Here is a 22,330-nt window from a genome sequence, read left to right on the forward strand (position 1 = left end):
CTCGCACGCCACGGGCCTCGGGGCAATCGGGAGGCACTGGCAAGCGCACGCCCGCCCGGCAATCGGGAGGCAAGGCACGCCACAAGCCCATCGGGGAGCAACCGGGAGGCATCGGGCACGCCACGGGCTCGTCGGGGCAAATCGGGAGGCACTGGCATCGCCACGGCCTGCTTTTGTACTTGGGAAAGGGATGGTGCTCGGCACTTGACCTTTAATGTTTCAAGACTTGCTGCACTCAAAGTCATGGGGGGCATCCTCGGAAGGGGCCTCCTCGTACGTTAAGGGACGGGAGGGGAGGGGGGCGTCCGAACCTCGTGGGGCAAGAGGAGATGAGGCGAGGGGGAGGGACGAATCGGAGCGACAAAGGGCTGAATCTCAGTGGATCGTGGCAGCAAGGCCACTCTGCCACTTACAACACCCCGTCGCGTATTTAAGTCATCCGCAGCGATTACGCCGACGCCCGGTGGGAATAGTACTTCAAGCGGCCCGCGCGCTCGTCCGCCGCGGGGCTTGGCCAACGACGTGCCTCGGGGCCGGATGGCCCCTACCGCTGGTCGGCAAGCGGCGCTGACACGGGCATCGCTCGCCCGATTTCGACTTAGAGGCGTTTGGTCATAATCCAAGACGGTAGCCGTGCCACCGCTTTTCAACCAAGCGCGATGACCAAATCTGCGAATCAACGGTTCAACTCGTACTAGGTTGAATTACCATCGCGACGGTCATCGCAGGGTAAAACTAACTTGCCCCACGACGGTCTAAACCGACCACGCTCCCTATTGGTGGGTGAACAATCCAATACTTGGTGAATTTCGCTTCACAATGATAGGAAGAGCCGACATCGAAGGATCAAAAAGCAACGTCGCTATGAACGCTTGTCCGCCACAAGCCGCTTATCCTGTGGTAACTTTTCCGACACCTCTAGCTTCAAATTCGAAGGTCTAAAGGATCGATAGGCCACGCTTTCACTCGTCGTATTCGCATCGAAATCGTAATCAAACGAGCTTTTACCCTTTTGTTCCACACGAGATTGCTCGTTGAGCTCATCTTAGGACACTGCGTTATCTTTTAACAGATGTGCGACCCCACCAAACTCCCACGACAATGTCTTCCGCCGGATCGGCCGTAGCGCCTTGGCTCCAAAAAGAGGCGAGGCCCCGCTCCGATTCACGGAATAAGTAAAATAACGTTAAAAGTAGTGGTATTTCACCGTCGCCGCTCCGCCCCACTTATCCTACACCTCTCAAGTCATTTTCACAAAGTCGGACTAGAGTCAAGCTCAACAGGTCTTCTTTCCTCACGATTCCGCCAAGCCTGCTCCCTTGGTCGTGGTTTTGCCGATAGTAGACAGTGACAAGTGGGAATCTCATTAATCCATTCATGCGCTACTAATTAGATGACGGCATTTGGCTACCTTAAGAGAGTCATAGTTACTCCCGCCGCTTACCCTCGCTTGGTTGAATTTCTTCACTTTGACATTCGTGAGCATCGCGTAAATCACATTGCGTGAGCATCCGCAGGACCATCGCAATGCTTTGTTTTAATTAAATGGATTCCCTTGTCCGCACGATCGAGTCGATCGCTCGACGCCGGAAGGCCTCGAGGCCGTTTCATCCGCCCCCCGGCCAAGACGCGGTGATTCGCCTCGCCGCGGAGCAAACGAGCAATCCGCCGATAGCCGACGGTTCGGATCGGGAACCCCGCCCACCCAGAGCCAATCCTTTTCCCAAGGTTACGGATCCATTTTGCCGACTTCCTTGCCTACATTGCTCCATTGGCCGAGGTCGCTCACTTTGGAGACTGATGCGGTTATGAGTACGACCGGTGCAGGAGGCACTCGGTCCTCCGGATTTTCATGGGTCGTTTGGCGCACGGACACCGCGCGACGCGGCGGTGCTCTTCCACCGCTGGACCCTACCGATCGAGTCGCTCTGTGGTGGGCGGGTTGTTAAACGAAAGATAACTCTTCCCGAGGCCCCGCCGACGTCTCCGACTCCCTAACGTTGTCGCCACCGCCACGCCCCGTTCAAGAATTTTAACTCGATTCCTTCGAAGCTCGACGCTGGCCGCTGGACGGGCTTCCCCGCCTCTTAGGATCAACTAACCCATGTGCAAGTGCCGCTCACATGGAACCTTTCCCTCTTCGCCTTCAAAGTTCTCATTTGAATATTTGCTACTACCACCAAGATCTCAGATCGACGGCGCTTCCGCCGGGCTCGCGCTGGGTTTTGCAATGGCCACGCACCCTCCTACTCATCGGGGCTCGCTCTTGCCCCGACGGCCGGTATAGGTCACGCGCCACGCGCCATCCATTTTCGGGCTAGTTGATTCGGCAGTGAGTTGTTACACACTCCTTAGAGGATTTCGACTTCCATGACCACCGCCCCATTGCCTTAATCGACCAACACCCTTTGTGGGTTACGGGTTAGCGCAGCTGGGCACCGTAACCCGGCCGGTTCATCCCGCGCGACGCTCGCTACCAAAAATGGCCCACTTGGAGCTCGATTACGTGGTGCCGCTCGAAGCAACAAGGCGTCGTCCTACCTATTTAAAGTTTGAGAATAGGTCGAGGGCGTTGCGCCGATGCCTCTAATCATTGGCTTTACCCGATAGAACTCGCCCCGAGCTCCGGCTATCCCGAGGAAACTTCGGAGGGAACCAGCTACTAGATGATTCGATTAGTCTTTCGCCCCTATACCCAAGTCGACGAACGATTTGCACGCCAAGATCGCCGGCCTCCACCAGAGCTTCCTCTCGCCGCCCCGCCGAGCATAGTTCACCATCTTTCGGTCCCGACAGCATGCTCTCACCGAACCCTTCTCGTAAGATCGAGGTCGGCCGCGGTGCAACCTCGAGGATCCCGCCATCGCCTTCCTTGCGCCTTACGGGTTTACTCGCCTGCTGACTCGCACACATGTCGACTCCTTGGTCCGTGTTTCAAGACGGGCCAATTGGGAGCCCAGCCGATGCTAGGAGCGCTGGTGCCGGTCACGCCGTGACGGGCGCTGGGCCGATGTCCACGATCGCTTCGGCGCCGTCGCGGCGCTTTAGTGCCTGTGCTTGGGCAGCCGCTATCCGCGTCGGTCCACGCCGAAGCCGATCTGCGGACCGCTTGTCGCCGTTCCACATCCGACGGGCGCATCGCCGGCCCCATCCGCTTCCTCCCGACAATTTCAAGCACTCTTTGACTCTCTTTTCAAAGTCCTTTTCATCTTTCTCGCGGTAGTTGTTCGCTATCGGTCTCTCACACGTATTTAGCCTTGGACGGAATTTACCGCTCGATTGGGGCTGCATTCCCAAACAACCCGACTCGCAGATAGCGCCTCATGGTGCGACAGGGTCCGGGCACGACGGGGCTCTCACCCTCTCCGGCGCCCCCTTCCAGGGGACTTGGGCCCGTCCGTCACGAGGACGCTTCTCCAGATTACACCGACGCCGAGGGCGCCCGATTCTCAAGCCGGGCTCTTCCTGCTCGCCGTTACTAGGGGAATCTGGTAAGTTTCTTTTCCTCCGCTTATTGATATGCTTAAACTCACGGTGTTCCCGCCCGACTGGTCGCACGGAGGCGTTCCTAGGGGACGCGCAGGGTCCCGGTGGCGATGGCGACGCGCGCGCTCACGAGGGTCTTTCAACCACCGATAGCCGTGGCGATCATCGCCGAGACTCGCTTTTGGGCCAACCGCGGCGAGGAGCGCACGGAGGCCAGATCCGTTTCCCGCACTTCGCACGGGCAAGGGGGTTGGGGGCGACGGTTGCGTGACACCTAGGCAGACGTGCCCTCGGCCGGATGGCTTCGGGCGCAACTTGTATTCAAAGACTCGATGGTTCACGGGATTCTGCAATTCACACCAAGTATCGCATTTTGCTGCGTTCTTCATCGATGCGAGAGCCAAGATATCCGTTGCCGAGAGTCGTTTTGGTTCTCGAAAGAGGACGACGCGTCCCGGGGTTGGTTGTGAGGGCCACGGAGAGCCGGCGAGGCGAGGCCGAGGCCGCACCCAGCCTGTTTCCCCGGCATTTCGGGGCGACGGGGGACCGAAGGCCCCCCACGGCCCCAACGTTTGTGGACACGTTCGCGGGTCGTTCTGCGGAGCAGGTTTCGACAATGATCCTTCCGTAGGTTCACCTGCGGAAACCTTGTTACGACTTCTCCTTCCTCTAAATGATAAGGTTCGCGACTTCGCGACGCCGCCGCGCGAACCGCCCACGTCACCACGATCCGAACACTTCACCGGACCATTCAATCGGTAGGAGCGACGGGCGGTGTGTACAAAGGGCAGGGACGTAGTCAACACGAGCTGATGACTCGCGCTTACTAGGAATTCCTCGTTGAAGACCAACAATTGCAATGATCTATCCCCATCACGATGAAATTTCAAAGATTACTCGGGCCTGTCGGCCAAGGCTATAGACTCGTTGAATACATCGCGTAGCGCGCGGCGCCCGTAACATCTAAGGGCATCACGCACTGCTATTGCCTCAAACTTCCTTGGCCTAAAAGGCCATAGTCCTCTAAGAAGTCGCCGCGAGGGTCACCTCCGCATAGCTAGTTAGCAGCCGAGGTCTCGTTCGTTAACTAATTAACTGCACAAATCGCTCTACCAACTAAGAATGGCCATGCAACACCACCCATAGAATCAAGAAAGAGCTCTCGACCGTTAATCCTTACTATGTCCGACTCGTAAGTTTCCTCGTGTTGAGTCAAATTAAGCCGCAGCTCCACTCGTGGTGCCCTTCATCAATTCCTTTAAGTTTCAGCCTTGCAACCATACTCCCTAACCCAAAGACTTTGATTTCTCATAAGGTGCCGGTGGAGTCCTAAAAGCAACATCCGCCAATCCTCGGTCGGCATCGTTTATGGTTGAGACTAGGACGGTACTGATCGCCTTCGAGCCCCCAACTTTCGTTCTTGATTAATGAAAACATCCTTGGCAAATGCTTTCGCAGCTTGTTCGTCTTTCATAAATCCAAGAATTTCACCTCGACTATGAAATACGAATGCCCCGATCGTCCCTCGTTAATCATTACTCCGATCCCGAAGGCCAACACAATAGGACCGAAATCCTATGATGTTATCCCATGCTAATGTATCAAGAGCGTAGGCTTGCTTTGAGTACTCTAATTTTTTCAAAGTAACAAATACGAGGCACGACCGCCGCTAAGGCCAGAGCGCATCGCCGCGTAAGGGACGAGCCGACAGTGCACACCGCGAGGCGGATCGGTCGACCCAACCCAAGGTCCAACTATGAGCTTTTTAATCGCAACAACTTAAATATACGCTATTGAGCTGGAATTACCGCGTCCGGCACCGGACTTGCCCTCCAATGGATCCTCGTTAAGGGATTTAGATTGTACTCATTCCAATTACTGACTCAAGAGCCCGGTATTGTTATTTATTATCACTACCTCCCGTGTCGATTGGGTAATTTATGCGCCGCCTTTCCTTGGATGTGGTAGCCGTTTCTCAGGCTCCCTCTCCGGAATCGAACCCTAATTCTCCGTCACCCGTCACCACCATGGTAGGCCTCTATCCTACCATCGAAAGTTGATGTGACACCCCTTACCCGTGTACAATATACCCGAGTAAGTAATACCACACGGTGTACCGGCACACTCTAATATTCCTCAATTAATTTATATCATGCTTTTGCATATAATTTATGAAATACAATTTATTTAAGCCATTTATCAAAAGTATTATTCATTTAAGGTTCCGAAAATTTTAAAGAAAATCCGGCGGAGTACCGGCTAAAAATGGAGAAAACCGTTCTTCGGAACCTACGAAAACACTTCCAAATAATTTTCAAACAAACCCAACTTCAATTCATCAACAGAGTCTCAATATCAAAAACTCAACAATATTTCTCAATTTCAGTTCTCAATAGCCTTTTCATTTCTCAAACATCCATTTCTCAGGGTTCTCATATATATAAATAACAATTAAAATCTCAAATTACTTCCATACATAACCATAAATCTTTATTATTTACATGAACCTCAAAATACATTACATAATCCCAAATACATATGAGAAAATAAAAATTTAATTACAAAATGACAAAATGACACCTAGTGCCCTACCAATGCAATCGCAGTGACGAGGTGACGAGGACACAGCAGAATCGCAGAATGCACTCACCTAGTCCGTGGTCTACTGGGCTCACGATCGGGATCTCCAAGACTACGCTGCGGCAAAAGCAACGCGCTAAGCAATAATGCTTAGTGGTGCAATAAGATAATAAAAGAAAATAGCAAGAAAAGAAATGTGTATAGAATGTGTAGGCTTTCTTTGTTTGGTATTGGTATATTCATTATTTCATTAACTTTGTTCACCTTTATTCATTTGGTTGCCCAAGTAACCTACACTAGACGATCGGATCGATAACGGGTAACCGCACTGGTATCTAATACCTCGGCCGTCACACCATCGGTCGCATATGCATCACCCGGCAGCAAATGTAACAGCTACCAAGTCAGAATAATCTCGTGCACAAGGCCAAGTATCAATACAAAGTCAGAATGGCTAAAAGCAATGAAATAACGGAATGGCATATAGCCATGTGCGATCGCTAATCGAACCCTATTGGCATGCCAAACTATCCAAACCAATCTTGTTAGGTATACTAGGGCATTTGAAACTTTTAAATTCTTCAATTTGTGAATTTCATGTTTTGGTGTTACTATTCACCTCATTGGTCAACAAAAATGTTGACTTTTAGAATAAAAATGTGTACATTGACTTTGGCATCCCCAACATACCACATTTGGTGTTTAAAACTTGTTGGCATTAAGTGTTATTACCATTCCAAAGTGTAACTCAACACAAGCAGAATTTTCAGTTTTGGTGAGTCAACTTCACTGTTCTATTGGACACTGTTAATGTGGGAATTTGAAGAAATGTAAAACATGAAAGTTGTTCCTTATCTTGTCTAGTTGAATTTCATTTTTTGAATCACTCTATTTGGAGTTTTGTAGCTCCAGATATGGCCCAAAAACCCAAGCTGGCCGGATTGCCAAATCTGCAGAATTACCATATCTACAGTAACATGAACAGTGACTGCCACTGCCATTTGGGTTAGGTTCTGGCCATAATTTGGGGTAGGTTCCTTCATGAAAGTTGTTTGTATATGCCTTAACTTGTTGCTGTAAAAATTTCAGGTCAATTGACCAAATCTACAGTGAGTTATGGCCAAATGAACAGTTACTGTTCATTTGGTCAATTATGCAGAGGCAGTTGCAGGGTATCCGGATTGGGGCCAAGTTTTGGTCCTCTTGCTTTGGTCTTTTGGGCATGGTTTCTTCAGCAAAAATGTGCCATTATAAGCCTAGTTTCATGTCCAATTGGCCAAACACCAATTGGACTAATACAGCCCAAGTTATGGCAGTGCAAATGGACTGAATTTTCAGTCCCTATGCTGCTGTCCTAGGGCAGCCTGCAACCTCACTTTGTAATCTCATTTTTCAGTCCATTTGTTGGTCAATTTACCTAAAATGGTCACTAATTGACCATTAAAATGTGCTCTAACAATTTCCTAAGCCAAGTCAATTTTTCACTCTTCAAAACCCTAGTTCCATTATAGGTTTTCACAACACCTTAAATACTAGCTCCTTCAATAATCACATGCACACATGGTTTAAACTTGATCTATAGCCCACTTTAAGTCCATCAAAACAATCAAAATAATTCCTTCACAAGGGCTGCCAAAAATTCATAGTATGTATACACATAATTCTTGTTTATTTTAGTTGCAATTCTCACTCAATACAAGTTACAATTCATGAAAATAAGAGGTTTTAAGTGTCTAATGCACTAACCTTGATTAGGGCAGATTTTTCCCCACTTAAAACTTCACTTTCCTTCACTTTCTAGGCTGCCAAACACTCTCCCAAGATGAGTGGACAACTTTTAATGAAAGGGGTTTAGGGTTTATGGTGAAAAGAAGAGAGAAAGTAAGCTTTGGTTGAAAATCAATGGAGGTTTGGCTAAGGAATTTGAGAGTTACGGGTGAGCTTTGTGAAGGTGAGGGCTGCTGGAAATTTTAGTTATTTTGGTCTTCATTTAGCCTCTTTTATTGTTTATTTAAATGGTTGTTAAATTATAATTGGTGGAGACTTTCACATGACATCATAATGATGTCATATTTGGCATTTTAGTGTATTTTCTTTTTCTTTTCATCACTACTCAATTTTAATTTAATTTCTAGTAATATTTATTCATATTTTATGTCATATTAATTATTTACTCAACTGGACAAGTCGGCCAAAAATCACCTCTGAAGGCGAAATGACCAAAATGCCCTCCGTTTGGCTTAACGGGTCAAAATTGTCTGTACCGATTGAAAAATTTTTCTAGGTATTTTCTTGGCATTCTAATGCCATGGGAACCTCAATAACCCTTTTCTGGAGTCCCAAAAATTATTTTATAATTTTTCCCTCGGGTCTAAGGCTCCTCGTTGCGAGAACCGCAACTTCCCTCTGATTACCTTCGCTTGGGCACCGGCTCATTTAACTTGGTTGTATTTTATTTCTAAAATTTTTACTAAATTTTTCTTATTAATATTTGAGTTGATTTTGGTTCCTCACTTAAGTTTAATTATTTTTCCGGACGTTCTAGCCGTCTGCATCGACACCGGTCACCGAACAAGAGAATGTACGGAATGATTACCGGAGGGTGTTACAACTCTTCCTCTAATTTAAATTTCGTCCTCGAAATTTACTCGATGCAAACAGCTGAGGAACTGTTGCCTCATCGCTTCTTCACTTTCCCAAGTTGCCTCCTCGGTGTTGTGGTGCCTCCAAAGCACTTTCACCGATGGAATCGCTTGTTTCTCAATTCTTTTACTTCCGAGCCAGATCCATAGAGGTTCTTCTTCATATGTCAACCATCAGTATTTCAATTTCTTCTCCGAGATGACATGTGAAGGATCGAGCGGTATCTCCGAGCATGGACACGTGGAACACATTATGGATCTTGTCCACTGTGGTAAAGCTAGCCTATAGGCGACTGGACCCACATGTTCAATGACTTCATATGGGCCAATGAACCTAGGGCTTAACTTACCTTTTCTTCCAAACCTCAATACTTTCTTCCATGGTGACACCTTGAGGAACACTTTGTCACCAACCACATATTCTATTTCTTTTCTCTTCAGGTCGGCATAAGATTTCTGTCTATCTGAGGCAACTTTGAGATTGGCTTTGATTGATTTTACCTTCTCCTCAGCCTGTTTCACTGTGTCCGCCCTACCGCTTGTTCGCCAATTCAGTCCAAAGACACTGAGTTCTACATTTTCTCCCATACAAGCTTCATACGGGGCCATTTGGATACTAGCTTGGTAGCTATTGTTGTATGCAAATTCCCGCTGGGAGGTATCTATCCCAACTTCCCTCAAACTCAATGACACAACTCCTCAGCATATCCTCAAGGACCTGACATATATTTCACGTTATTGTTATCATTTCAATTCAATATTTGTATCAATTTCATTGGTTTCAATTGTTTACCTGGATTACTCTTTCGGATTGCCCATCCGTCTGAGGATGGAAAGCTGTGCTGAAATGGAGTTGTGTACCCAAGGATTCATGCAACTTCTTCCAAAATCTCGATGTAAATCTTGGGTCTCGATCAGATATGATGGAAAGTGGAATTCCATGCAGTCTAACTATCTCACCGATATACACCGCTAACCTCTCTAGTGAGTAGTCACCCTAATCGCGTAAAGTGTGCCGACTTTGTCAATCTATCAACTATCACCCATGCCGCATCATGTTTCTTCCGGTGAGAGGTAGACCACTTACAAAATCCATGGTGACCGATCCCATTTCCATTCAGTATGCGTATAGGTCAGAGCAAACCCGATGGAACTTGATGTTCGCTTGACTTGTCGACATGTCAAGCATTTAGTCACATAGTCACTATGTCTTTCTTCATACTGTGCCACCAATATCAAGCTTCGGATCATGATACATCTTTGTACTTCCCGGTGCATAGCATATACACCGGTATGTGCCTCTTTTAGAATAGTGGCCTTCAATTCCCATCATCCGTACACAGTCTTCCTTTGTAGTACAGCACACCCATCCGCTTTCACCCCATAGTCGCTGCTTCTCCTCTCGAGATTTTTTTCATAATAGCCATTAGCTTCTCATCCGCTTTTGCCCATCTAAAATCTGCAGAAAGGTGTTTGGCCTCACTAGCAACTCACCAAAATAGCTCCATCTCGAACCAAAGATAGACGGTCATTCAATGATCTCAAAGTCGCTATGGATTTTCGCTCAAAGCATCAAGAACTACATTTGCCTTCCTGTGATGGTAGTCAATTACATACCATAGTCCTTCAAGAACTCAATCCATCACCTCGCTTCAAGGTTGAGCTCCTTCAGGTTGGCAAATATTTCAGGCTCTTGTGGTCTGTGTAAATGTAGCACTTTTCACCATACAAGTAATGCCTCCATATCTTCAGTGCGAAGATAATTGCTGCAAGCTCTAGATCATGGGTAGGGTAGTTTTGTTCATGTGGCCTTAGCTGTCTAGAAGCATAGGCGATCACCTTCCCCTCTTGCATCAATACACACCCTAACCCATTATGAGAAGCATCACTGTAGACCACGAAGTCCTTTCCTGACACTGGCTGTGTTAACACCGGTGCCTCACAACATAGCCTTCAACTTCTCAAAGCTGGTTTGACACTTGTCATTCAGTCAAATTTGACATTCTTGTGTAGTAACTTGGTCATTGGAGCAGCTATTAGGGAAAATCCTTCACAAATCTTCTCAGAATACCCAAATAGCCCCAAGAAACTTCTGACCTCAGTTGTATTCCTGGGAGGCTTCCATTCCATCACTGCTTCTATTTTCTTGGGATCCACCCTAATCCCATCAGCTGACACTATGTGTCCAAGGAATGCAATCTCATTCAGCCAAAAGTCACACTTGGACAACTTAGCATACAGCTTCTTTTCCCGCAGGGTTTGCAGAACAATCCTCAAATGTTCATCATGTTCTTCCCTGGTCTTGGAGTACACCAGAATATCATCAATAAAAACCACTACGAACCGATCCAGGTATGGATGGAAGATACGGTTCAGAAGGTCCATGAATGCCACTGGTGCATTTGTTAGGCCAAAGGGCATCACCAGGAACTCATAATGCCCATACCGGGTCCTGAATGCAGTCTTGGGCACATCTACATCCTTCACCCTCAACTGATGATACCCTGATCTGAGATCAATCTTAGAAAATACTCCTGCTCCCTTCAACTGATCAAACAGATCATCAATTCTAGGCAACGGATATTTGTTCTTCACAGTCACTTTATTCAACTGCCGGTAATCAATGCAAAGCCTCAAAGTCCCATCCTTCTTTTTCACAAACAGCACTGGAGCTCCCCATAGTGACACACTGGGGCGTATGAACCCCTTATCTGACAACTCTTGCAACTGAGTTTTCAACTCTCTCAATTCAGTGGGTGCCATCCTATAAGGAGCAATGGAAATGGGTGCTATACCCGGCAGTGTCTCAATAGCAAATTCGACTTCTCTTCCTGGTGGCAAACCAGGCAACTCTTCAGGAAACACCTCTGGGAAGTCTCTCACTGTGGGTATGTAACTCAGGTTTGGCTTAGCCTGCCTAGTATCCACCACATGTGCTAGGTAGGCTTCACAGCCTTTTCTCATCATTCTTCTTGCAACTGTGGCTGAGATGACATTGGACAAGAAATCTGTCCTTTCCCCCACAACTGTGATCTTATTACCCTCTGAAGTTTTTAGAGAAATTCTCTTTAATTTGCAATCAACTATTGCCTGATGACGTGACAACCAGTCCATTCCCAATATCACGTCAAACTCATGGAAGGGCAACTCAATTAGGTCTGCCAAGAATTCATACCTCAATCCTTAACGCAACCCTTGTATACCTTGTTCACCACTACACTGTGGCCTAATGGATTAGTGACCAGAATGTCTTGGTCACTCTCCCCTACTAGTATCCCCCTTTCTACGGGTAGGTTGATGCAAATATAGGAATGAGTGGATCCTAGATCCACCAATGCATGCACAGGAGTATTGTAGAGGGAGAACGTACCCCTGATGATGTCCGGGGCATCTTGCTCCTCCTGAGCTCTTAGGGCATAATTTCTGGCAGGTGGTCTATTATCTGGCCTCTCTGCTGGCTCAGATGTAGGCCTCTGAGATGGTCCCACAGCTTCGGATTTACCAGACCTTCTACCCCTTGGTGATGCAGAGCAGTCTGTCGCTTGTGTTGGAGCAAATTGTAGTAGTTCTGCGTGGGCTTTTTCAACCGATGCTCACGACCCACACCTCAAGCAAGCACCGCCACTCTCCAACACTCCCCCTTATGCCATTTCTCGGTGTGGACACGCAGAAGATGCCGGGCTGGTCTCTCAACCCCATCCTCGAGAGCCGCCCACTGATGGTGTCGACAGACCTCTCCTAGGGGTGAATCGTGGCTCGCCCCGAGATCGACCCGACTCGTGGCTAACCCGAACTCGTGCAGAGGACCCTTAAACTTCTTCCCAAATCCAGAGCGGAACTAGACCGACTGGTCCCCTCTTCTCGCCTATCCCTTCTGGTCTGTTCACTAATTCTTACTTTTTCCACCTTTATTGTAGCTTCCACTAACTTGGTAAATTCTGTGATTCCCAAGGCAGTGAGCTGGATCTTAATGTTGTCATTTAGTCCCTCTTCAAATCTCTTGCATCTTTCAGCTTCATTTGGGACTATCTCCCTTCCATAGCGGCTTAATCGGACGAATTCTTTCTCATACTCACCACCGACAATTGTCTCGCCAAAGTTAATAAATTCTCTTCTTCTCTCTTCCAGGTATACAGTACCCACATATTTCTTCTTGAACTCATAGAGAAAGAAGTCCCAAGTTACAGCTTCTGGCTATACTTCACTGGACACGGTGTCCCACCACTCATATGCATCATCTTGTAGTAAAGAGATGACAGCTTCCAGGTTTTGCTCTGGAGTGCAGTGGAGTTGTTTTAGTACTCTGCTTGTTCTGTTCAACCAATTCTACCGCAATGAGTCATCTTCTCTCTTGCCATAGAAGTCCACACCCAAACTTCCTTAGCCTTTCCAGTGTGATTTACTGTGGAGCCGTGGTGGTGGTGGTGGTGCTTGGCATTACCCGGCCATTTGTCTAAAGAAGTCGGCCATTTGTTGGAACATGGCTCGTGGAGGCCGAAAGGTGCTCACTGAGTCGGGCGGAGCAAATTCTCTCATGCCCTGGGCCTCACCGCAGTGGAGCATGACTCTCCACTTCCTCCTCAACGGCTCTCTGAGATGAAGGATCCATATCCTATTCAAAATAAGAAAGATAAATAGATCTGCATTAGTGTCACCTCGACTCTTACAAATGCAATGCATGGTATGGACTCAATCTAGGCCCAGAAACGCCTAAACCGTGCTCTGATACCACTAAATGTGACACCCCTTACCCGTGTACAATATACCCGAGTAAGTAATACCACACGGTGTACCGGCACACTCTAATATTCCTCAATTAATTTATATCATGCTTTTGCATATAATTTATGAAATACAATTTATTTAAGCCATTTATCAAAAGTATTATTCATTTAAGGTTCCGAAAATTTTAAAGAAAATCCGGCGGAGTACTGGCTAAAAATGGAGAAAACCGTTCTTCTGAACTCGCAAAACACTTCCAAATAATTTTCAAACAAACCCAACTTCAATTCATCAACAGAGTCTCAATATCAAAACTCAACAATATTTCTCAATTTCAGCTCAATAGCCTTTTCATTTCTCAAACATCCATTTCTCAGGGATCTCATATATATAAATAACAATTAAAAGCTCAAATTACTTCCATACATAACCATAAATCTTTATTATTTACATGAATCTCAAAATACATTACATAATCCCAAATACATATGAGAAAATAAAAATTTAATTACAAAATGACAAAATGACACCTAGTGCCCTACCAATGCAATCGCAGTGACGAGGTGACGAGGACACAAAGGCAGAATCGCAGAATGACTCACCTGCGTGGTCTACTGGGCTCACGATCAGATCTCCAGCACTACGCTGCGGCAAAGCAACGCGCTAAGCAATACTGCTTAGTGGTGCAATAATATAATAAAAGAAAATAGCAAGAAAATAAATGTGTATAGAATGTGTAGGCTTTCTTTGTTTGGTATTGGTATATTCATTATTTCATTAACTTTGTTCACCTTTATTCATTTGGTTGTCCCAAGTAACCTACACTAGATGACTGGACTGGATAACGGGTAAACTGGCACTGGGTATCTAATACCTCGGGCCGTCACACCATCGGCCGATATGCATCACCCGGCAGGCAAATGTAAGCCTACTAAGTCAGAATAATCTCGTGCACAAGGCCAAGTCTCAATACAAAGTCGAATGGCTAAAAGCCATGAAATCACTAATGACATATTGCCATGTGCAAGATCGCTAATCGAACCCTATTGGCATGCCAAACTATCCAAACCAATCTTGTTAGGTATACTAGGGCATTTGAAACTTTTAAATTCTTCAATTTGTGAATTTCATGTTTTGGTGTTACTATTCACCTCATTGGTCAACAAAAATATTGACTTTTAGAATAAAAATGTGTACATTGACTTTGGCATCCCCAACATACCACATTTGGTGTTTAAAACTTGTTGGCATTAAGTGTTATTACCATTCCAAAGTGTAACTCAACACAAGCAGAATTTTCAGTTTTGGTGAGTCAACTTCACTGTTCTATTGGACACTGTTACTGTGGGAATTTGAAGAAATGTAAAACATGAAAGTTGTTCCTTATCTTGTCTAGTTGAATTTCCTTTTTTGAATCACTCCATTTGGAGTTTTGTAGCTCCAGATATGGCCCAAAAACCCAAGCTGGCCGGATTGCCAAATCTGCAGAATTACCATATCTACAGTAACATGAACAGTGACTGCCACTGCCATTTGGGTTAGGTTCTGGCCATAATTTAGGGTAGGTTCCTTCATGAAAGTTGTTTGTCTATGCCTTAACTTGTTGCTGTAAAAATTTCAGGTCAATTGACCAAATCTACAGTGAGTTATGGCCAAATGAACAGTTACTGTTCATTTGGTCAATTATGCAGAGGCAGTTGCAGGGTATCCGGATTGGGGCCAAGTTTTGGTCCTCTTGCTTTGGTCTTTTGGGCATGGTTTCTTCAGCAAAAATGTGCCATTATAAGCCTAGTTTCATGTCCAATTGGCCAAACACCAATTGGACTAACACAGCCCAAGTTATGGCAGTGCAAATGGACTGAATTTTCAGTCCCTATGCTGCTGTCCTAGGGCAGCCTGCAACCTCACTTTGTAATCTCATTTTTCAGTCCATTTGTTGGTCAATTTACCTAAAATGGTCACTAATTGACCATTAAAATGTGCTCTAACAATTTCCTAAGCCAAGTCAATTTTTCACTCTTCAAAACCCTAGTTCCATTATAGGTTTTCACAACACCTTAAATACTAGCTCCTTCAATAATCACATGCACACATGGTTTAAACTTGATCTATAGCCCACTTTAAGTCCATCAAAACAATCAAAATAATTCCTTCACAAGGGCTGCCAAAAATTCATAGTATGTATACACATAATTCTTGTTTATTTTAGTTGCAATTCTCACTCAATACAAGTTACAATTCATGAAAATAAGAGGTTTTAAGTGTCTAATGCACTAACCTCTTGTAGGGAGATTTTTTCCAAGCTCAAAACTTCACTTTTCTTCTTCTTTCTAGGCTGCCAAACACTCTCCCAAGATGAGTGGACAACTTTTAATGAAAGGGGTTTAGGGTTTATGGTGAAAAGAAGAGAGAAAGTAAGCTTTGGTTGAAAATCAATGGAGGTTTGGCTAAGGAATTTGAGAGTTACGGGTGAGCTTTGTGAAGGTGAGGGCTGCTGGAAATTTTAGTTATTTTGGTCTTCATTTAGCCTCTTTTATTGTTTATTTAAATGGTTGTTAAATTATAATTGGTGGAGACTTTCACATGACATCATAATGATGTCATATTTGGCATTTTAGTGTATTTTCTTTTTCTTTTCATCACTACTCAATTTTAATTTAATTTCTAGTAATATTTATTCATATTTTATGTCATATTAATTATTTACTCAACTGGACAAGTCGGCCAAAAATCACCTCTGAAGGCGAAATGACCAAAATGCCCTCCGTTTGGCTTAACGGGTCAAAATTGTCTGTACCGATTGAAAAATTTTTCTAGATATTTTCTTGGCATTCTAATGCCATGGGAACCTCAATAACCCTTTTCTGGAGTCCCAAAAATTATTTTATAATTTTTCCCCCGGTTCTAAGGCTCCTCGCTAAGTAGAACCGCAACTTCCTCCGATTACCCTTCGCTTGGGCACCGGCTCATTTAACTTGGTTGTATTTTATTTCTAAAATTTTTACTAAATTTTTCTTATTAATATTTGAGTTGATTTTGGTTCCTCACTTAAGTTTAATTATTTTTTCGAATGTTCTAGCTGTCCGGACCGACATCGGTCACCGAATAAAGAGAATGTACTAATGATTACCGGAGGGTGTTACAATTGATAGGGCGTAAATTTGAATGATGCGCCGCACGATGGCCGTGCGATCCGTCGAGTTATCATGAATCATCGAGCAACGGCGAGCCCGCCGACCTTTTATCTAATAAATGCATCCCTTCCGTAAGTCGGGTTTGTTGCACGATAGCTCTAGAATTACTACGGTTATCCGAGCAGCGTATACCATCAAACAAACTATAATCGATTTAATGAGCCATTCGCAGCTTCACACCAATTAGTTCATACTTACACATGCATGGCTTAATCTTTGAGACAAGCATATGACTACCGCAGATCAACCGTAGCATTCTTCGCGACGGCGCCGCCGCGACGGCCCCGCGAGCCGAGGCCTCGAGACAGCACGCCGGTCGCTCTGCTACCGATTGGACGCTTGGGTGATGGAGGAGTTGCCACCCTCCGCCGCATAACATTCCGCATCCGAGAGCACAATGACATTCCATGGGCCACGGCAGCCGGTGAGGCATGCTTGGAGCACGGATGCCGCTATGGGGTTCACCTCGCACTTAAACAAGGCGCAGTTAAAATGGGACAGATAGCTTTAATTCCGCTTTCGTGGTTATGCAACACAGAACCGAATCATGTCACCGAGGCACATTCCGCTTCGCAACAATCAAGGGGATCGAGCCAGCTCAATGCTCGAGCAAAGAGCCCGCCAACCCAAACGACCAAACAACCACTCATGCGCCGCCACGCACATTGAGCAATGATCCCACCCAACGAATTGCCCCCGATGAGCATAAGCACGATGGGAAGTCAAAACGCCGAATGGAACCGCTACTCACACCGCTGGCGAAACAAATCCGAGGAGGGACGGTTAACAAAGGAAATACAAGCAACATGAAGGGACCCGTCGATTCTCGACGTAGCGCTGACCTCGCCACGAGGATTCCCATACGCTGCCTCGGCCTTGCCTCGTGAGCTCGCACATCGGATTGAGCACAAGACGAACGCCGCACCTCACCAAGCACTCGCCGCCTCAACAAAACATCCGCACCAGCTTATCCCCGCAACCTTAGTAGCAAATGCAAGCACCGGGAAGGGAAATAATGGGGCTTTGTAATGCAGTAATCACCGCACCAAGAAACTCGCCGCATAATGTTCTCAACATGCCTCGCGAAGCTCATGCATCGGCTCGAGCACATGTGGCATGAAACGCCACGCCTCACCTCAACATTCGCACAACTTCAAGAAAGTAAAGGCACCGTGCTCGCCCTCAACCTAAGCAAAGGCAACGATCACAAAGGGACACATCGACGCAAGCAACAATGCACCACCGCAATCGAAGGAAAGCGCCTACCACTCAATGCCACAACTCATGCCTCGACATCGCCGCGATAGGATCAAGCACGGCATCGTAACGCCACGCCTCTCCCAACACTTGTAATGCCTCAACATTTGCGGAAGCACCGCCACTCATTCCCACAACTCCGAGCAATGCACGATCGCAACAAATTTCGACATCCATCCATGACCCCGAGTAATGTAGCATCCCAACTCCCGCAAGCCTTCCCCATCGTGAGCTCACCCCATGCCCGATGGCGTTGCATGTCCGCTCGCACTGACACAAGCACAAAGACGTAAGCACCATGCCCACACCTTGTACCGACTTTCACTTAACACCCTCGAGAGCAAGGAGATCGACCCCAATAAAGTCGGCTCTACCACTGCACTCCAAACTCCTCAAAAGCCTATGCCACCAAGAACTCACACCATGCCCAAGCAGTATCGCCTATCCACAAGACGCCAAAGACAGAATAGCACAGAAATGCCACGCCCACACCTTGCACCAGTATCCAATTGACACACGCAAGCATGGAGATCGGCCCCAATAGCACTGGGTTCATCGTCGTGATTCGAGTCTAGCCCAAGGAGTTAGTTTGCAAATGTTGGCCAACCGAAGCTCCCATGCCCAGTGCAAATGTTTTTTTCACCGTACCTATTTTTTTTTATTTTTTTAACCCGAAAAATTCATAAATTCATAAAAAATAGAAAACTCATCAGAAAATCACCAAATTTTGTGTGGAACATCAGAAAAATATTATAAACTCATTTGAGTTGTCATTGGGTGATTTTCTTAAAGTTTGCATGGAGAATTGGCTTAAGGGCATAACATTGGCCATATTGGCATGGAAGGTAAGTAGAGAAAAAATCATAGAAGAGTTGTCATGTGCACAATATTAGATTTTGTGCTCATTATACTCAATGAGGGAATTGTTCCATAAAACAATTCCCACAAAACCTTAGGGTCATAGTGAGAATGCAAGAAGCGCTCCATAGATAGCATCCCCACATGATGAAGGTAAGTGTAGATGTAAGGCACCAATCACTGGAAGATCTTGCATAATATTTCAAGCACGTATACGAAGAGAATAACATAACTCATAAGCAAAAAGCATGTTAGGGAGCCTGCCAACGCCTTCCGAAAATTAAAACCCCCAGTTGTATCAGCTTGCTAGCAAAGGAGCCCGGTGAACCTCTTTTTTGCCTATTAGCCAACGGATAAAACTGCATCCCGTGCCAATAAAACTGCATCCCGGGCCGGATCAGGGGCACAACTGGGGAGCGCTGGGCACTGCCACGGGCCCGATCAGAGGCGCAATCGGGGCGCTGGCATTGCCACGGCCGGCGGGCGAGCAATCGGGGCGCTGGCACGCCACGCCCGATCGTAGGCGCAAGTGGGGCGCTGGCATCGCCACGCCCGGCGGGCGAGCAATAGGGGGGCATTGGGCACTGCCACGGGCCCGATCAGGGGTGCAACTGGGGGGCGCTGGGCACTGCCACGGGCCAGTTCAGGGGCGCTGGGCACTGCCATGGGCCCGTTTAGGGGTGCAACTGGGGGGCACTGGGCATTGGCACGCTCATTCGTGGGGCAACCGGGGCGCTGGCACGCCACGCTCGGCGGGCGAGCGCCGAGGCAATTGGGGGCACTGGCATCGCCACGCCCGGCGGGCGAGCGCCGGGGCAATTAGGGGTACCTGGCACGCCACGCCGGATCAGGGGCTCAACTGGGGGGCGCTGGGCACTGCCACGGGCCCGATCAGGGGCGCAACTGGGGGGCGCTGGGCACTGCCACGGGCCCGATCAACTGGGGGGTGCTAGGCACGCCACGCTCGATCGTGGTGCAATCGGGGCGCTGGCATCGCGCACGCCCGGCGGGCGAGCAATCGGGGCGCTGGGCATCGCCACGTCCGCTGGGGAGCAATCGGGGCGCTGGCATTGCACGCCTGCTCAAGGGCGCAATCGGGGCATTGGCATCGCCAGGGGCCCGATTGACGAGCGTCGGGCCCAATTGGGGGCAGCTAGGCACTGCCACGGGCCCAATGGGCGAGTGTCGGGCATCGCACGCCCGGCGGGCTAGCATCGGGGCAATTAGGGGCGCTAGGCATCGCCACGCCCGGCGGGGGAGCAATCGGGGGCACTGCACCGCCACGTCCGCTGGGGGAGCAATCGGGGCGCTGGGCATTGGCACGGGCCCGTTCAAGGGCGCAACTGGGGGGCATTGGGCACTGCCATGGGCCCGATTGACGAGCGTCGGGGGCAATTGGGGGCAGCTAGGCACTGCCACGGGCCCAATGGGCGAGTGTCGGGGGCACTGCCATGGGCCCGATGGGCTAGCATCGGGGGCAATTAGGGGCAGCTGGGCACTACCACGGGCCCGATGGGGGGAGCAACTGGGGGGCACTGGGCACTGCCACGGGCCCGATTGACGTGCGTCGGGGCAATTGGGGGCAGTTGGGCACTGCCACGGGCCCGATGGGCAAGCGTCAGGGGCACTACCACGGGGCAGCTGGGCACTGCCACGGGCCCCATGGGCGAGCGTTGGGGGCAATTGGGGGTAGCTGGGCACTGCCACGGGCCCGATGGGCTAGCGTCGGGGGTAATTGGGAGCACTGGCATCGCCATGGCCCGGCGGGGGAGCATCGGGGCAATTAGGGCGCTAGGCATCGCCACGTGCCCGATGGGCGAGTGAGGCATTGCCACGGGCCCGCATTGGACGTAATCCTCCTTCGCACTTGACCTGAGCTCTTTCAAGAGAAGAGGGGCAAAGTCATCGGGGGCATCCGAGGAAGGGGCGTTGGCCAGTGTTGGATGGCGTATCCGTTGGCCTGTTAACCACTGTGACCGTGGTTGTCCTGTGCATGGATAAATCGCTGCTCATCGGAGGCATCCGAGGGAGGGGCCTGGGGACATGTAACGCGCGGCATCGGGGGAGGGAGGGGAGGGGCAGTCGGAACCTCGGGGGGCAAAATAGGAGATGAGGCGAGGGAGGGGGAGGGACGAATCGGAGCGACAAAGGGCTGAATCTCAGTGGATCGTGGCAGCAAGGCCACTCTGCCACTTACAATACCCCGTCGCGTATTTAAGTCGTCTGCAAAGGATTCTGCTCGACGCCCGATGGGAATAGTACTTCAAGGCGGCCCGGCGCAGCTCATCCGCCGCGAGGGCTTGGCCAACGGCACGTGTGTCACCCACAAAATTGTTGCCCCGAGAAGTCCAACATACTTTGTGCTTGTAGGCTGCCCAAAATGAAGCCGGGATGTGTGTGTGATACACAGTGGCCGAGTGTGGGAAATTGGAACGTGAATTGTGTGCATGAAGTCCTTAAAATAGACGTGAGCTACATGGTATTTTGCATGGGAGAGTCCACGTGAAGATGTCACCTTTGCATGGGAAGGCTACGTGAATTGCATGGGCAATTGGAGTGGCGCACTAAAGGGACTTTAGTGGAGATTCACGTGGAGAAAGGCATTTGCATGGCATTGTGGTAGTGGGGTTTACCACATGGACAAATGGCTAATGTTGCATGTGCATGGTATGGGGCGCACTAAATGGTGATCACATGGACTTAGTGGGACATGTGCCGTGATGGTGAAAATGGCATGTGGCGTGAAGCCAAGTGTGGCGCACCATATTAGCCAAGTGGAGATTCATGTGAATTGCATGGGAGAACTTCACGTGGGGTTTATTGCATGGCATGGTGTATGTGAGATGTATCACTTGCATGAGCTATTAGTGGAAGACATGTGGAGCCTTGTGAGTGGAAGTTGTATGTGAGTAGAAGATCACATGCAAAGTCATTTGGTGCACTAGTGGCGCACTATGAAACCCATGAAATGTGAGGAAATGCCATGTAGCGTGAAGCATGCACTGTAGCGTGAAAGAATTCCAAGCAAAGTGAGGCGCAGCATGGCCTTGACAAGTGGACAATTGCATGGGATTCTTGCTAGGTGGCTTTGGGAGAGCACGGCAAGTGGGATGGAAGGCCAAATTGCATGGCCATCTTGAATTTATGCAACGTGAAGGGCCAAAGTGCAGCGCACTATGAGATCCCAAAGTGGCCAAGTGAAGTGGGGCGCATATGTGGCTTTGCCAAGTGGGCTTTGCATGGCACTTGCTAGGTGTCTTGAGGATGGCACGGCAGGTGGGTTTGAGGGCCAGCTTGCATGGCTAGTTCAGCCCATGCAACGTGAAGAAGCTTGAGGAGATTGTCCCGCCCAATCAGCTCAACTTGGTGGGACCCAAGCACCTTGCCGCCCAATCACTTGGTCTACAATCACTCCCGCCCAATGAAGCCTCAACTAATGTTTTTCAAATTAGTTTAAGGATAGCCACACAAGGGCCATCATGGGGCAGCCGGCCAAAAGCATGTAATAAAAAGAGGGTTTGTTCCCTTATTCATGTAGGCGTAAGAGAGTGAGTTGAGAGAGTGACGGGAGCACCTTTGTATGAGAGTTTG

The 22,330-nt window shown here is 48.3% G+C and overlaps 1 non-coding gene and 2 pseudogenes across 1 annotated transcript; 1 reads left to right on the forward strand and 2 right to left on the reverse strand.

Moving 5' to 3' along the window:
• Window positions 1-347: 347 nt before the first annotated feature.
• LOC131171026 (28S ribosomal RNA) lies at window positions 348-3,558 on the reverse strand (annotated as a pseudogene).
• LOC131170397 (uncharacterized) lies at window positions 3,324-6,206 on the forward strand (annotated as a pseudogene).
• LOC131170736 (5.8S ribosomal RNA) lies at window positions 3,755-3,910 on the reverse strand. Its single transcript, XR_009141504.1, has one exon. It is a non-coding gene; the product is annotated as a 5.8S ribosomal RNA (ribosomal RNA).
• Window positions 6,207-22,330: the final 16,124 nt, after the last annotated feature.

The sequence above is a fragment of the Hevea brasiliensis genome, chromosome 11 (genome assembly GCF_030052815.1).
Source record: "Hevea brasiliensis isolate MT/VB/25A 57/8 chromosome 11, ASM3005281v1, whole genome shotgun sequence".
Classification (NCBI taxonomy): Eukaryota; Viridiplantae; Streptophyta; class Magnoliopsida; order Malpighiales; family Euphorbiaceae; genus Hevea; species Hevea brasiliensis.